This window comes from Corvus kubaryi, unplaced genomic scaffold (assembly GCF_017639235.1).
Source record: "Corvus kubaryi isolate FWS band 111438036 unplaced genomic scaffold, C.kubaryi_AGA036_p1.0 65175, whole genome shotgun sequence".
In the NCBI taxonomy this organism is placed as follows: Eukaryota; Metazoa; Chordata; class Aves; order Passeriformes; family Corvidae; genus Corvus; species Corvus kubaryi.
Window position 1 is genome coordinate 1 of NW_024581816.1, and position 15,745 is coordinate 15,745.

At 39.3% G+C, this 15,745-nt stretch overlaps 1 long non-coding RNA gene across 1 annotated transcript in view; it reads left to right on the forward strand.

Moving 5' to 3' along the window:
* Positions 1–25: 25 nt before the first annotated feature.
* Positions 26–15,745, forward strand: part of LOC121673089 — a 28,216-nt gene continuing 12,496 nt past the window's right edge. The window contains exon 1 of the long non-coding RNA XR_006019134.1: positions 26–292. This is a non-coding gene — a long non-coding RNA (uncharacterized LOC121673089). The remainder of the gene's footprint in view (positions 293–15,745) is intronic.

Here is a 15,745-nt window from a genome sequence, read left to right on the forward strand (position 1 = left end):
CCCCCGCCCCGCCCCCGCCCCGCCTCAGCGCGCGGCGGCGCGGGCTGCTGTTGTTGTCGGCCGCCGCTGCCGCCGCGTTCCGCCCGCGCACGGGGAATGGCCGGCCGCGGGTGTTTCCAAGTTTCTTTCTGGAAGTGTTAAAAGGAAAGAGAGAGGGAATTAGAAAGAAAAAGAGTAGAGCTGCTTGAGCTGCCGCTCCGGAGAGGAGGGAAAGTCGGCTCGGCGGTGAGGAGGCTTCCCAGGGCGCAGCTGAAGTGATTCAGGAGATTAATTTACAAGTGGGCGACAAAAGGTAAAGCCTTAAAGATGGATCGCTTGTGTGAGATGGAATGGGAGCTTTCGTAGAAAGGTTTATGACTTGTTTTAAAACGTCACCTTCGAATGTCTTACGGATGTTTTTCGACTTCAAAATGCTGTAAGTCTCTTACCCAAGAGTAAAAAGGTAGTATAATTGGCCAGATTTTAAGAGTTCACATTAAAGGCAAGAAAGTAAATGTTACTCTTCAGTACCTTATTTCCCCCAAATGCCTCGTGTTCTTATTCAGCAACACTTGATTTGACCGCGGTTATTTGTTGATGCAACCCGTCTAAAGCAAAGCTTTAAGAAAATCAGTAATTTCACTGAGTTAAAATAATTCAACCAGCCGCTCTTCCTTGTGCAAAAATGTATTTCTGTAGATGCGTGCTTTTGAGTTTGCAGACCTGTTGCTTTGTGCTTTCACCCTAGAAAATGTTCTCAGTAAAGTACCACATCAGCTGTAGTGATATCTCTTTTCCGATCACAGTTTTAAGTAGGTGAGAACGGGATTTGCATTTTTTGTAATTATATTGAGCCTTTCAGACTTTGCTGAGCTTTTCAGGAAGATTTTTTTTTTTTTTTAATGTGTCAGCTAATTTGAAATTCATTACAGATAGTAAAAATAATGCATGGTTATGACCTGCTGGTTTCATCTGGTGCTGCCCAAGTCCCAGGGAAATGTAGCTGACTATTCAAGGGATTAAATAAATGAATTTCACGTGAGAGTAAGTTGTGTGGAAAAAGTCCCGACATCCTTCTTTGACACAGGTCTGTGTACTTGTTGAAGTAACAGTTCAGTGGTTTGATCTTTTAGCTGAATTAAGTGAAATACATAAAATATAAAAACAAACCACCCTTCCCTATGTCTAGTACTCTCTACCAACAACAGCAACAAAGCTTTTAGAGCATATTGTTTTTCTGTATTATTCCTGACTCAAAACACTGCAGGAATGTGTTTTTGTGGAGTAATACTGTTTACTAGGTGACTGCATTTGTGAGATCAAAGGAGAAACACGTATCCTCCCAAAGTCCATAATGAATAAAACTCATGACTTTGAGGGAACTTTTTTTCTGATATAGTTCGTTTTTATCAGTTAAAATAGGAAACAAGAGATTGTCTAGATCAAAATGTTGTAACTACTCAATGTTAAGCTAAGTGCTGGGGGGCTTTGTGGTGTGGGTTTCAGGGGTTTTTTTCCCTTTTTTCTTCTTCTGGTAATCTATTCATCTTTAAAAAAAATCTTTCTTCAGATGTACCCATCTTTAGTAGACCAATAGAACTACTGTAATTACTTCAAGATCAAATTTTTTTCCAAAAAGAGTTTAGTAAAACCAATTTAATATTTGACTAGTGCTTAGTAGTTTAAGTGCTGTGTGCAGTTGATCCAAGCTTGTTCCTACTTGATCCAACTAGTCATTTTAACTAGTTTGTATCAACTAGACTGATTTTAGTAAGACTGCTTGTTACGTGGTATTTTTCAGTTGATTGTGGTGTCTTAAAGCATGCTCATTACTGTGGATTCTTTCAGTAGATTTCTAATTGCAGACAATGTAATTTTAGTGGCTTCTGAAGTCATGTGCAGAAACTGGCTATCTTCTTCCTCTCCCTCCTAAGATGTGCTGCATAAAGGCCCCAGCTGGTCTCAACTGTAGGAAGAACATTAAAGTGACTTAGAAACACTCATGAAGTGCTCGTGAAGCCTGTGGTGTCAGAGCAGTACCTGAAGTTGTTACAGCAGTTAATTCCAGCCTCCTTTTCTAAAGTCCTCTGAGTCAGGTGTAGAAATAAAAATTCAGTGAAGTTCCTAATAGAGTGTGCTCTCAGTGGAACCTCCTGCGGTTGATAAATATTTCAAGAAGCTGAAAGTTAGTGATACATTTTAAATGCACTGCTAAGCTGAGATACTTCATGGTCCTTTGCATACACATTTGCATTATTCATTTGTGCTGTGCAGGTAGATAATGGGCCAAATCTATCTTTGGTATTACTCCACTGATCTCTGAGTAACTGAGCTAATTCAACCATGTGTACATCTTGCATTTTGGAAGTCCAAGGCAAAGTTGGAATTACTTTGGCGATTTTATTATACAGATAAGAGTTGTTTCTATACTAACTATTAATCTTCGGTAGCTTAGGCATTTCTTCTTTAAGATAACTGTAAGCAGAAGGTATAATTTAATTTTTCTTCTTTTTCTGAAAAAAACGCATGTTTAGTGTTTTATTTGCTGAATCTGAAGTGGCTGAGAGATGTGATAAACCAGCTTTCTGTCACTGGTAAAAATTCATCCTAATAACCTACTAATGTAGAAGTTCTTCACACACTTCTTTGTACCATGATACACTCTCTCCGCACGTTTTAAGGTCTTCCATGTCTGGGTCCATGCTACTGATGTGCTTGCATTTGTGTGTATGCAAGTATGCAAACTGTACATATATCTGTATTTTAAATAACTAGGTACTTGCTTTAACTTACAATGAGAGGCAGAGGTAACAGCAAATGGAAAGCCTTGATCTGTCAGGATGCACTAGATTTAAAATACTGACACTGGGCGGGTCATTCAGATGGCAGAGTATGTAATGCCTTTGATGGAAGCTACTATCCCTACATTTAAATCTGTACATGAAAGAGGTTATTGTTTGTGGGGGACCTTCCCCCCTTTCCCCCCTTTCCCCCCTCTTCCCCCTTTTCCCGATGTTGTAGATATTTTAATGACAAATTGAACTCTTTAATTTTAAGATCCAGAGAGATCCTTTCAGAAGACCCTTAGCATGGGGTTCATGCTATTATGAATACTTTCTGCCAGAGATCAAGGCCTTTATAATGGCATTCTCAGAATGCTCATGCCAGTAATTGGCTTTTGAAAAAGCTAACCTGAAAATTAAAGGAGGAACTGGAGGAACTTTGTCCTCCCAGCTGTGAAAAACATGAAAAACATCTCTGTCAGTGTTGAATGCTACAAAAATGTGCAGTTTTAGGAAGAAAAAAGTAAGTGGAAACACAATTGCATGTCAGTAGTTGAAGCAAGGCTCTACTTAGTGCACCCTGTGTCTAACATTTTCTAATGACAGTGCGCACAGCCAGGTATCCTTCGTTAGATCACAGCACAGTGGAGCAAATCAGAACCTGGGTTAAGACCAGTTCTAAAAGTTTTATTCTCAGTGGAATGAAACATGTTGAAGCCAAATAACTTTCACAGCTTTAGCAGCTGCCAGAGAAGCTCAGAGTTGGGACACCTCTCTCTGTTGTGCTAAGGGAGTCTGTAAAAGTCTATTGAGACTGCAATAAGCATTTATTGACATTTTCTTCTAAAACTATAGCCAGAGAAATATTATCTTTTTGAACTGTTGAGCAATTACATTAAATTGTTTGGTGATCACCAGACACTCAGATGTTTTTGCTTTTTTTTCTAGTGCTGGCATCAGTTTTCCTGGTAGTAATGAATAATGATTTTTTTTTTTTTTTTTTAAAGAAAACTTGAGTTCTTCTAAATAGTATTATGACTGAACAGATGCGCACCATGTGTTTGAGATATTTTGATTGTGTAATAAATAAATTAATACCGATTATTGCCATTCTCTTAGCTTTGTGCAAGTGTTGTGTAAAGATATGTACATGTGGAGTGGTACCAAGCAGTCAATTTGGAATCTGAGGGCAGAAGATGCCTTTGCTTTCTAGTACATACAGGTTCTTGTTCTGGCAGATGCTCAGGGCTATTTCATCTGGAATATGTACCCGTTCCTTGTGATGTTTGCATGCACAATGGCTCGAAGAAGATGTTGGTTGCCGTGGTGGGAAAAAGGCAGGCTGCTTGTCCAGCCTACTGCATGGCCCACCAGGCTACATATAAGTAGCAGAATCTCTTCTACAGCCTTGGTTGTGCAGTTGCTCATTTCTATTTCGTGAACCCACTGCACAGGTGGAATCTGCAGTTAATCTGAAGTCTGATAAGTTCGTGTTTGCTTTTCTGTATTTCCAACTCTTTCAACTTTCCTTAGCTGACAGAGTCCATGAATGTGCAAAAGGGACATGCCAAAACCTGATGCAAGTCTCTTGCGTAGAGAATTAAAATGACTGCATCGTGAATAATATCAGAGGGGTGTTGTTGACTGAAATGTAGAAAACAATATAAAAGTGAAGAGGTAGTATTACACACTGGTAGTTTTTTTGCTGTTAGTTTAATGGCCATCTTCAGAAGGATCAGTATTTTATTGCTGAGCCCAGTCTCGCATGAACCTTCTAATCATGCTTTTATCTTTTAAGGGTGTTGAAACTGTTAGTTGTCACAAGATGGCCTTTAAGCAATGAAAAAGTCAGCCTGTTGCTGGAAACTAACTTAGAAAACCTAAAATATTCTTCTAATGCAAGATGTGGTTAATTTTCAATAAAAAAAGACAAAGAATTAAAATAGAAGGATAGCAGAGATTTTTTAAACAAACAAACAAACCCCTCCAAACCCCAATAAACTGTTTTGCAATTTTTTTTAAATTTATTTTTTTTTAAGGTTACAGTGCTACATGTCTGCCCTGCCCTGATTTCAGGTTAGATTTCTTTTGGTTCTACAGTTGACTGTCTCAATTAGCTTTTTATGTGATAAAAATTGAACAGTCAAATTTCAAATTGAGAGTCAAGCGTGCAAATGGCTCCGTGACAACTTTCTGTGAGGAGCGGGTTTTCATCTTTGTCCTTGGTCTGTGCTCCTTTTCTCCACTTCAGTCTGCGCAGTGGCTCTGTTGTTTTTCATTGTCTGTCTTTCTGTGGCATTCAAAGCCATTATGTGTTCACAGCCCTATGCTGCTGGGCTATGACTCTTTTTAAATAATTCCCACCTAATTGATACTCAGTCACATGCGTAAAGTCCTGCAAAAAAGCTCCTGTCAGCTCAGTCCCTGCCATTAGCTGGGGAGAGAGATGCTCCTCAGTTCTCATGTGAAATTCCAAGCCATCAGGGAGGGAGGTTCGTGGCTGATGAGTTAGAGGAAATATTTTTAGTGATTTGTCTCTAGTATTTTTTTTCTAATGAAATTGATGATACTCAGTCAAAACCAGAAGTTCTCAGATGGTTTAAAATGAGGTATCAAGATCTGCTGAAATTAGTGGAACTTGGCTTACTTATTAGGAGGTAAGTCTGTGTTGGGTTGCCTTATGATACCGTTGAAGTTGTGGAAGACTTGCCTGAGCTGGTAGAATCCCTGTGTTTTGTTGTGCTCTTGCTGAAACTGTTACACGACTGCTTTAAGTAACTGCAGCCATAGTAAACTACACCACATCTTGGCATATCCTGTGGAGGAGGTGAAATGTCACCGGCTTAATCTGCGTAAATTGTATTTGAAAGCACGAGCTCGGAAGGATGTAATTAAAAGAGGAAAGAAAGTCATATATAAACTGCAAAAGCCCTTGGGCTTTCCTAAATAATTTTAAAGCATCCTCACCATATTTGTTCCCTTTTAAAGAGCCATAAGGTTAGACATTGCACTGGAAGGGTGTGTGCTTGACATACATAAAGTTTCAAACACTGATGTGTTTTAGGTTTAGTTTTAACCAAGCACAGATGCCTAAAAAGTCATTTCCAGTGAATGATTTGCTGGTGCTAGGATCTGATGAATAGCTTGCGTTCCCTAATCTGTTAATTGAACAAATATACAGAAAAGAATTTAGAGCAATTTTATTTTAATATAATTGTTCCCATGTGAGATTAATGCTACATATGAGTATTGAGTAACCCCAGTGTTAATCATATGTCCTTCTTCATGAGTTTTGTTCTGCCTCAGGTCACTGTAAACCTGTAAGCTCTTGTCCAGCAATGATTTGTAATTTTCATCACAAATAACAAAGACTGTGTATTCAGACCAAAATATGAAATGTATTTGCATTTACAGAGGTGTAAAGTTTCCTTCAGCACTAGTATAAGAGTGTGTATAGATTTCTCAGTCATTTTTGTCGTAGGAGTTAGGCTTTAGATATGTCTTGGATCCACTTTTGAGGCAGTCAGGTTATACCTCCATTCTCCCATTACTACTCTCCTGATGTGCTGGCAATCCATGGGTTTGGTTTGGTTTTTTGGGTTTGTTGTTGTTTGGTGGATTTTTTTTGTCTGTTTGTTTTTATGACCACTGCTTTAATTTTGTTTCAGAGATGAAATAAGTACCTTGTTCGCTTGTCAACTGTAATGTTGTAATTGCTCTGGGTACCCTGTGTACTTTATTTCTAATAAATATTTACCACCAAAAAAAAAAGTTATTTATTTTTTTAGTACACCTATAAGTGGGGTTTTTCAAGTGCCGTTGCCCCTCTTAAACAAGCTTCTGCGATTGTTTTAAAGCCCATGTACATACACATCCAGTACTGAATTACGTAAACAATGATATCAAAATTAGCCATGTCCAAATTAGCTCTGTATTTAAATGGGAACATTATCTGGAATATGCATCTATGTACTCTCTCAGTGCTCTTTGCACAAGTTGCCTGTCTTTGAAGAGTGGTGTTTCACACAACATTATTCCTATCAAACTGTTATTTTCACAGTACCTTTTACTTTGACAATCTGTTATTTTCACTGCGTTTAATAGTAGTTTAAAGTATATTTTTAAATTAGTATTACGTTTTCATAATGAACCTGTGCAGCACATCATAAATAAGTTATTTCTAATATTGTAGGAGCTGCATGGCTCATACTGTAAATTTTGTACAGTGAGAACTTGCTGTAAATCAGACACATGCTCCTTGATTCAGTTGATGGAGTAGACCAGAACTTCATTTGCTTGGTAGCTGGAGTTCTATGCTGAAGAGCTAACAACACTAAGTCACAGCTTCAGGGAGGCAGGTAAGAAGGGGGAAACAACAAATGAAGTCTTAAAAGGTGCTGATGATGTTTTTCATTTGGACATCTTTTTCCTGTGGACTATGGCAGTACACTATGTGGTGGATTACCTGAAAACATTCCTTAAAAGTTACAGGATTTCCTTTAATGGATAAGCTCCTGTGATAACAGCTTCTTCACACTTGTATCTTTATGCTCTCTTTTTTAGCCTATCATGACAGGATTTTTTTTTTCAAATGTTGTCAGTTTATTCATGTGTTGGTGATGACTTGCACACAGACACAATAGCATTGCTTCAGAGCACATGCATTACACATGTGAATTTATCTCTTTGCAGAAAATGTTACCTGAACTAATATTCTGGAAACAGCGGGAGTCTACTTCAAGTATGAGAAACTATATTTATAGCCTTGCCATCTGGAAAGACACAAGGCATCTCAGCCTTGTGAACGTGCTTGGTGATGTTTGAGGAAAAATAGAGGGAATAAATTTGGCTGTGGCTCCTTTGTCATCCATGTTCCTGCACTGCTAACATGAAGACAGAAGTGGAGGTGTTTTACAGGATAAGATGCTTACTGTTTTAAATAGTAGCAAAATTCGACATACTTTGGAGTGTAAGCCTTTGCTATGATTTGTAGACAAGTTACAAAGCAGCCGCCTGTCGCTTGCAAGTGCTCACAAGTGGAGGACAGCCCCTTACAGTGCAACTCGAGGCTGTTTCTGTTACTACCTGGATGATCACATTCCAGGCTAGTAAGTTGGCAGCATCTGAGCTGAAAAATCTTGACATCCCTGACTTGAGTTTGCACTTCTGTGCTTTTCTAGAGAGTAAAATCCAGAAGCAACTTGACAAGTTTGGTTAGTGTGCTAAGCAGCCAGTGTTTCTGGGAGCCAGGTGATGTTAAAATCAGATTGGGGTTGTTTAAGTGTTCATGTGCTTGAAAGTGTTTTCATGGTTGATCTCAGATGGTTGAGGAAGTCTCGGGCAGCTGGGAGGGTGTCTGTTCTGGCAGGCTGCAGGATGTCCTTACTTCCATTGGGTCTCCTGGCTCTGAGAGGTGTCTCCCGTGGCTTACACAACTTTCAGAAACGCGGTCTTTCTTTGTCGTTACTTTTTCTTTGCTTTTTTCCCCAGGAGGAATTGGTACATTGGGAGAAAACAAGTACAACAGTGATTCCAGCAGTGCTGCACAGCCTTCTTTCTTCTCCCAAACTTTTGCTCTGTGTTCCCTCCTGCTATTCTGTACTGATGTGTTATGTATGGGTCTTACTGCATTCTCGAAGAGTTCTCTGAGTTAGGGGCGTAACTTTCTTGTCCGATTTTATGTATTGAACCATTTTTAATGTTTTTCATTAGGAATTGTGTGTCTGAAAAGATAATGAAATTCTGAGTTCTTTTTGAGTTACTGAAATGGTTAGAAATTGCATGTATGGCTGTGGTAAATGCAGTATTATCTATAAGTGGACTCATTTGTTCTAAAACAGGAATGCAGCCATCTGAATAAGGCTTCATTTTGTCTATATATGCATGAAGATTAAAGTGGGTTTTGCATATTCCTGATTTGCTTTTTCCAAACAAAATGGGATTTATTTGCTAGTTTATTTTAAAATTTCAGATATTATTGAATCCTACTATTAGTTAGTGCCCTGCTATCAGTCACAGTTTTGCATACTTAAAATCTATGACATTATTTGACTGTCAGTATATCTTTATGCTGCTTCCTTTTGTAGTGTGTTCAGGGGCTACTGCATGGCTTCAACTTGGAAAGTCTGGCAGCAGTAATCTCAACTGTTTTCCTATTCTTACTTTTAGTTCTTTGGCATCTGTGTTATAATGCCTTAAAATGGAAATAAGCTTGGATAAATGTAAAGGCAGCGTCCAGACACTTGTTTCTGGAAATAACTTCCTTGGGTTAGTAAGTTGTACAGTAGGAGTGGCTGGGACACAGCTGCAGGATGAGTAGATAAAGAAACTGCCTGGTTGGCTGTGACCTCCAGATAGACTCTGGATATCTGTTTAGACAAACTCTAAAAGTCCTTATGATTAAACTTCTTACTGTGCCACAGCCTCCTAATGTTATCTTTTAACATTTTTAAGACAGGAAAGAGACAGAACCTATGTTTTAATTAGTACTGACTCTTATAAAACAGCTGTCCATAAAATCAGTGAGATTCCTATTTGGACATAGGTACATTCTCCAAGCTCTTACACAATCTACTTGTGTAGATTCCTCTCTTTTCTTCCTTTAAATGTCTATTTTTTTAATATTTGTGGAATGCTTTAAAAGAATAATTAGCCATTTTGTTATTGGAAGGGAGAAATCAGATGCAGGTTTGAGGCTTGGGAAGTTGGCTTGTTATGATTGATTTTTCTGAATGGCAGAGTATGTTTATTAAAAGAACCTAACACACTCTTCCATCTAAAAATCAGTATATTTGAAAAGGAATTTGGAAAAAATTGAAATACAAGCATTGTGAAGGGATTGAAAATGTTTCTGGGATTGTTTGGCAGCACTGTCCTTATTGTTTCAGGGTATCTTTGTATCATGACATAATTTTTTTTTAATATATAAAGCAATTAATGTTCATTATGATTTTTGTCATTTGCCTCATACTGATTTTAGTTGAAATCTTGAAGCATGCATCAGTAAGGCACAATATAACTTTGAAAAACAGGGGTTTTTTTAGTTAGTTTGAAAACTAATTTTTAAAAAAATCAGTTTAAAAACAAAATCAATTTGGCTCAGTTTACCAAAACATGAGCAGGATTCAGAAACAGCTTGTTGGCTGAGCTCAACAGCAGGAGAAGCTGTAGTCGATCAGTTCTGCCCTCTTCAGCAGGTGTAATACCATTTGATGGAAATTGCAGTACATGGTTTCAGGGGACATGTGGATAATGTGTCCAGATGATAGCAACATCAACAAAGTATAGAAAAAAACATGGGCAGATGTTTGGCTTATTCTGTCTACATGGTTACATGTACTTAAATTCACTGTAATGGAGTTTATCTACTGTCATGTTGTGGTTTGCTCTCTTACAAAGAAGGATTTTATGGCAGGCTGCTAATCTTGCAGAACAGTTCACCTGTTGCAGCAGCCATATTTTGCAGCCTTAGCTGCAGGATTTTTTACCTTTTTTTCAACCTTTTTTTTTCCCCCCTACTCTTTCTTTCCAAACATATTGAAGTGCTAGGTTTGGCTACAGGGGGATGAATTGCTCTATTGTTTTGACATACAGCAGGGTATTCTTGCAGTGAGACTGGATACTTCAGACCTTCACAGACAGAAGAAGATAAATTGCACACTTTTGAAGTATCACCCTTAAAAAAAAAAGAAGCCTCTAGGTTTATCTGACTGAATAACTTTTGATTTTTGTTTTCTGCTGTGTGTGACAGAAGTATAGTTAATCCTGAAATTACTGAAATAAAATGTTGACTAAACTTGATCTGTGGAATACTAAAATATATCAATAATTACTAAAAATATTTAGACAGATGATTAACTTATGAGTCATTGTTCTTCAGATCCATTTATGTATAATTAAAAGTGGTGGTGTATCCAGCTATTCTGTAATCAGGAGATCCTGTTGGCATGAGTAGAGCATCCTGTGTCTATTATCTGCTCCTGTCTCTTTTCATTCCCACTACTAGAACTCCTTAAAATTCTAGATCAACACAGCTTGCAAATTTAAATTCAGTGCTTTGTAAGATTAATTCAAAAATGTATCAAACTATAATTTTGAAGCTGATGTGAGCATTTAAAGAAAAGGGGCTTTATCTCTTATTCATTTAATGCAGCATGAAATTAACATCTGAATCAAACAGCAAAATTTTAGTAAATAAGATGCAGCATTTATTATGAGGCCTCATTATTCCATGTGCATAGTAATACTTTCAAAGTGTAATTTTTTCTTCTTCCTAAGCTGCTCAAAATGTTTCTCCCTGTTTTTCAACACGGCATTGTGTGTTGGTGTTTGTAATTAGATCATTTGCATACAGTCATTGTCATTAAAAAGTTAGCATTTTTTAGTGGTTACAGTTGTCTGAGTTATCCAAAGCTTTCTCATTTAGAAATATTTGAAATTGTAATTAAGGTCACATAGTTTTTATGCTAACCATTATTTTCAGTGTTATTTCTCACATGACTGCTTCTCAAGCTTAAGCTTGTTTCGCTGTAAATAATTTTGTAGTCTCCATTTTAGTGGGATTGTAACTGTATTTTTTTAGGGATCACTTAGTTGCAAGTTATTTACATGAAGTACTGTATCCAGAGCCATGTGTACTCAGTTGCTGTGGAGGCACCTGTCATCCTGTCTTCGTAGGAAAGTGATAGTCCAGCATGGCACCAAACGTGCCCAAAGCAGTGGTGTGAAGAAAATTTGCTAGCAGGTACAAAACCTGTGTCACTGGATTGAGAGATAAGTTCTGTAAATTCAGGAAAGGAAAGTAAAATCCTAAAAAACCCCAAACCTATCCACTTTGGGTTACCTCCAGGAGGTTATGTTCCCCTCTGTCCAGTCCTAGCAATCAGCAAGTTGCCAAACTTCATAAAGCAGTTAGGATTGTCCATAGAGGCTGTACCTTATGTGAGTACTGAGTCTGAAAGGGCTCCCTGCCCTTCTCCTGTATGAAAAGTGAGCTGGAAGAAAAAAAGGTAGAAACTGTTTGCAGTGTTTGTGAAGCGCTTAAAGAGAAGGAAACTGATTTATAAGGGTTTAATTTTCAAATTCCTCCTCTTTAAGTGGTATTACACTGTTGGAGGAGTTTGCTCTTCAAAAAAAAAGACATGAAAAGTGGTTAGAGACACTTTATATTCCGATGATGCTGTCAAAGACATCCCAAATATTGTTGCAAGGTTTCTGCCCACTTTTCATGAATGTATTCAAGGGAGGGTATGCTGTATTTCTCTCTCTCTGTTTCTCTCTTTCTGGCTTTTCTCTGCATTGGATATGAGCCAGAGAAATGTCTTTCCTGGTCAATGCAGTCTCTTGTTTGAGGAAATGAAGTAGAGTGCATCCCATTAAATTATTTCTTTCATTCTAATTTCAGTGACTTTGCTTTTGGAAAGGATACACACTTTGCCAGCCATGTAATAAGAAAAACCAGTCTGTACTAAATAGAAATCAAGCTTTAGGAATGGGAAAGTAACACAATAATAAGAAAGCTTCAGTAGTGGTGAAATTTGGCTTAAAAATCCTGACTTCGGTACACTAAATAAGTACTCTTCCTTTTTTAAGCCAGTGAGAATCTTGCTCTATAAATTTTCAGCTCTTGCTAAATCAGTTTGATACCACATTTTACTTGTCACATGATTGGATAATGTAAAATACACAAGGAATAGACAACAGAACAAGTCCAGAAAGTTAAGTAGCTTTTCTTGTATTCTTGCAGTTTAGCATTGCAAATGTTTCTGGTACTTGTGTATTCCAGTCTGATGAGACTCTCCTCGAAAGGGTCTGAATCCAAGGAGCCAGACTTACTCAGCAAAGAGGCTTCTCAGGAGTATATCCAGTGAAGCTCTCAGAGTAGGGAAAGTTAGTGTTTTGTATGGCACAGGCTATTTAAATTGGAGCATCTGTGAACTGAGAGGAATGAACTTTGTCAGGTAAAACAAGCTGGGCCATCTACGATCAATTCAGAAAATAAAACAATATTCTCTCCTATTGGTATAATTGGACATCCTATCCATTCCTAGCCCTCAGGCACACTAGGAAGATGTTACACCTCTCACACTGGTCAGATGGAGAAAAATTCTAGAAAATCTCCCTTTTACTGCAGAAGTGTTCTTAGAGGGAGAGTCATTTTGATGGCACCAAAAAAGTTGCCTAGTACAGTGTTCCTGACAACTGTCTGGTCAAATTTTTCTGCTTCTGGGATGACGTGTTTGCCTCAGTAACCTTGATAAGGTTAGTTTCAGATAGGGCTATGCCCAGTAAGTTCATGCACCAGTATATGCTGGGGTCAACCCAGCTGACAAGCAGCTTTGCCAAAAAGGCCCTGAGGCATCCTAGTGGACACCAAGTTGAAGAGGAGCCAGAAATGTGCCCTTGTGGCAAAGAAGACAGCCAGTGTCCTTGGCTGCCTTAGGAGGAGGAGGAAGAGTGTTGCCAGCAGGTCAAGGTAGGTGATCTTTCTCCCCTGCTCAGCACTGGTAGGGCCACACCTCAAGCACTGGCTCCAGTTCTGGGCTTCTTAGTTCCAGACAGATATGGACATATTGGAGGACGTCCGCTGAAGAGCCACCAAGATGATGAAGGGACTGGAACATCTGTCCTTTGAGGAAAGGCTGAGAGCTGAGACTGTTCAGCCTGGGATAAGGAAGGCTTGGGGGGGAGAAGTCATCAATATGTACAAACACCTGAACAGAGGATGCAAAGAAGAGGGAGTCAGATTCTCTTCAGTGGTGCCCAAGGACAGGACCAGAGGCAATGGACTCAAACTGGAATATGGAAGGTGCTGTATGAACACCGGGAGGGCACACTGTTACTGGGAGAGTGCCTGAACACTGGAACAGGTTGCCCAGAGAGGTTGTAGGGTCTTCTCCCTTAGAGATATTCAAAAGCTACCTGGCATGGTCCTGGACAACTTGCTCAGGGTCGCCCTCTGTGAGTTGAACAGGGTGACCTCCAGAGGCCCCTGCCCATCTCCACCCTTCTGTGATCCTGTAAAGCTGCCTGCCATGCATGGTTAGGGCATATGTCTAGTGCTGATGCATTACATCCTGGTTTGTGAGCATGTTGGGGGTTGGAAACAGACAGAGTAATCTTGCATCTTAGTTATGTTGTGCAAGCAGAGATTGCAATTCCAGATTCTCATTATTTCAGGCTAGCAAGGATCATTCAGAAGTGTCACATCACATCTCATTTCCATCTTTGAGACATTTGGCTGTGCAAATCATATGGCTTTGACAAATAATCCCAACACATGCACAGTACTGACATGCTGAAAAATCCAGCTAAAACTTTGGTACCATGGGTTTGGTATTTTGATCTGTGAAGTAAAAACAAAGTCTCTTTGTGCTGCTTCAGTTCATGGCAGTTACTTATCTCTACTTCCCCTCATCCATAGAAAGGCCAGAAATCCATCTGCTGTACAGTCAGTGGGCTCTTGGAGGACAGGAGAGACAAATGCTCTCTGGCCATCGCAGATCTGCTCCCACTTACCAGCAAAACTGGGCACTCCATCCACGCCATCCCATGGGCTTGAACCACAGCAGCTCTCACCAGACATGAAGAGAGGTTTTCAGGCTGCATGGTGCTGCCAGGACCCTCAGTCCCTCCCAGGCTGTGCAGTCATCTTCACTCTTGTCCCTGGTTTCTCAGAATGCCTTGTCCAGGGAGGTGAGAGGGGTGATTCTCATTCCCTCCCTCCCTGACCAGTTTGGAATGACTTTCCTGTTGCTGCCATGGAAACAGTGCCTGGAGTCACAGAAGAGGAAATATGTGTGTTGTTCAGCTGCTGCCAGGTGTGGGAAGGAGAGATCCCTCATTTTACCCAGTCCAAGTTCCCACTGGGGGAAGAGATGTCAGCTTTAAGATGGGGGGCAGGGGGAAGAACAGTATGGCTCTAAACCACAACTCAGAAACCATGTCTGGAAATTAATTTGAATTCCCCCTCTGCCATTAAATTTACTTGAAACACTGAGTTTAAAATTCTGCAGGCATGGCTTGTTTTCACTTACTTTGCCTTTCCTTTTCAATACTGTGACATCATGAATCTTTTTCTTCTCCTGAAAAGGGAGCTGCTACTCCTCCCTGCTTGTTCTGCATTTGGGATCAGGGGCTTTAGTAATATGCATTGTATGAGACAGGTCTTGGACCTGTTACCAACACTGCTAGAAGGTTCCTAGCAGGAACCCAGTTCCACAGGGATAGATGTGGTTTTGATGGCTGTGTTTTGCTGTAATAAAGACTTGAATTTCAGATTACTTTCACAATACTGTCAATGAAATATTCTGGTTGAAGTAATGCAGCAGATTGATTCATTCATTATTTCTACTCACTGTCTCTTCCCTCTTTTTTCTTTCTGCTGAATCAATGAAAGTAACAATGATTCCTATGGCTCTTGTTTTGTAATTGTATCATAGCAGTAATTTTGATATTCCTTCTGTAAGGAACATCCCTGTAGAGATGCTTCTCTCTGCTTTAGTCTACTGACAGTTTCCTCAACATCTCTTGATGGCAACTGAGTAGTCTTTGAACTGAAATCTGTGCTGTAATTGTGGAAACAGCACAATTGTCTTAGTAAGGCATGGTAATTCTGGAGTGCAGCAAGTGTTGCTTGTGTGTTTGATCTCCCAGAGGCATAACCACACATCCAGTCCACATATTTAATTATTCTGTTCTATTCATTGAACTACTACTGCACTACTACAATGAGTAGTACAAATCTGGAATCTTTCTGTTTGAATGTTTGAGAACTCAATAGCAAAATCTATGTAGTGTTGTGTTGAAAGAATAGCCTGGATTCCCAATCTGGATGTTTTATGGATGAAAATTTATTTTTCTGTAGAAAAACCTGACACGCTATGTTTTCTGGTATCTGTTTGGTGGCAATAAATGTGTGTTTCACTGGTAAGAACAGCCATTGTTGGTTGGATGAACTGTCTTCACTGATGACCTCAAGTTAT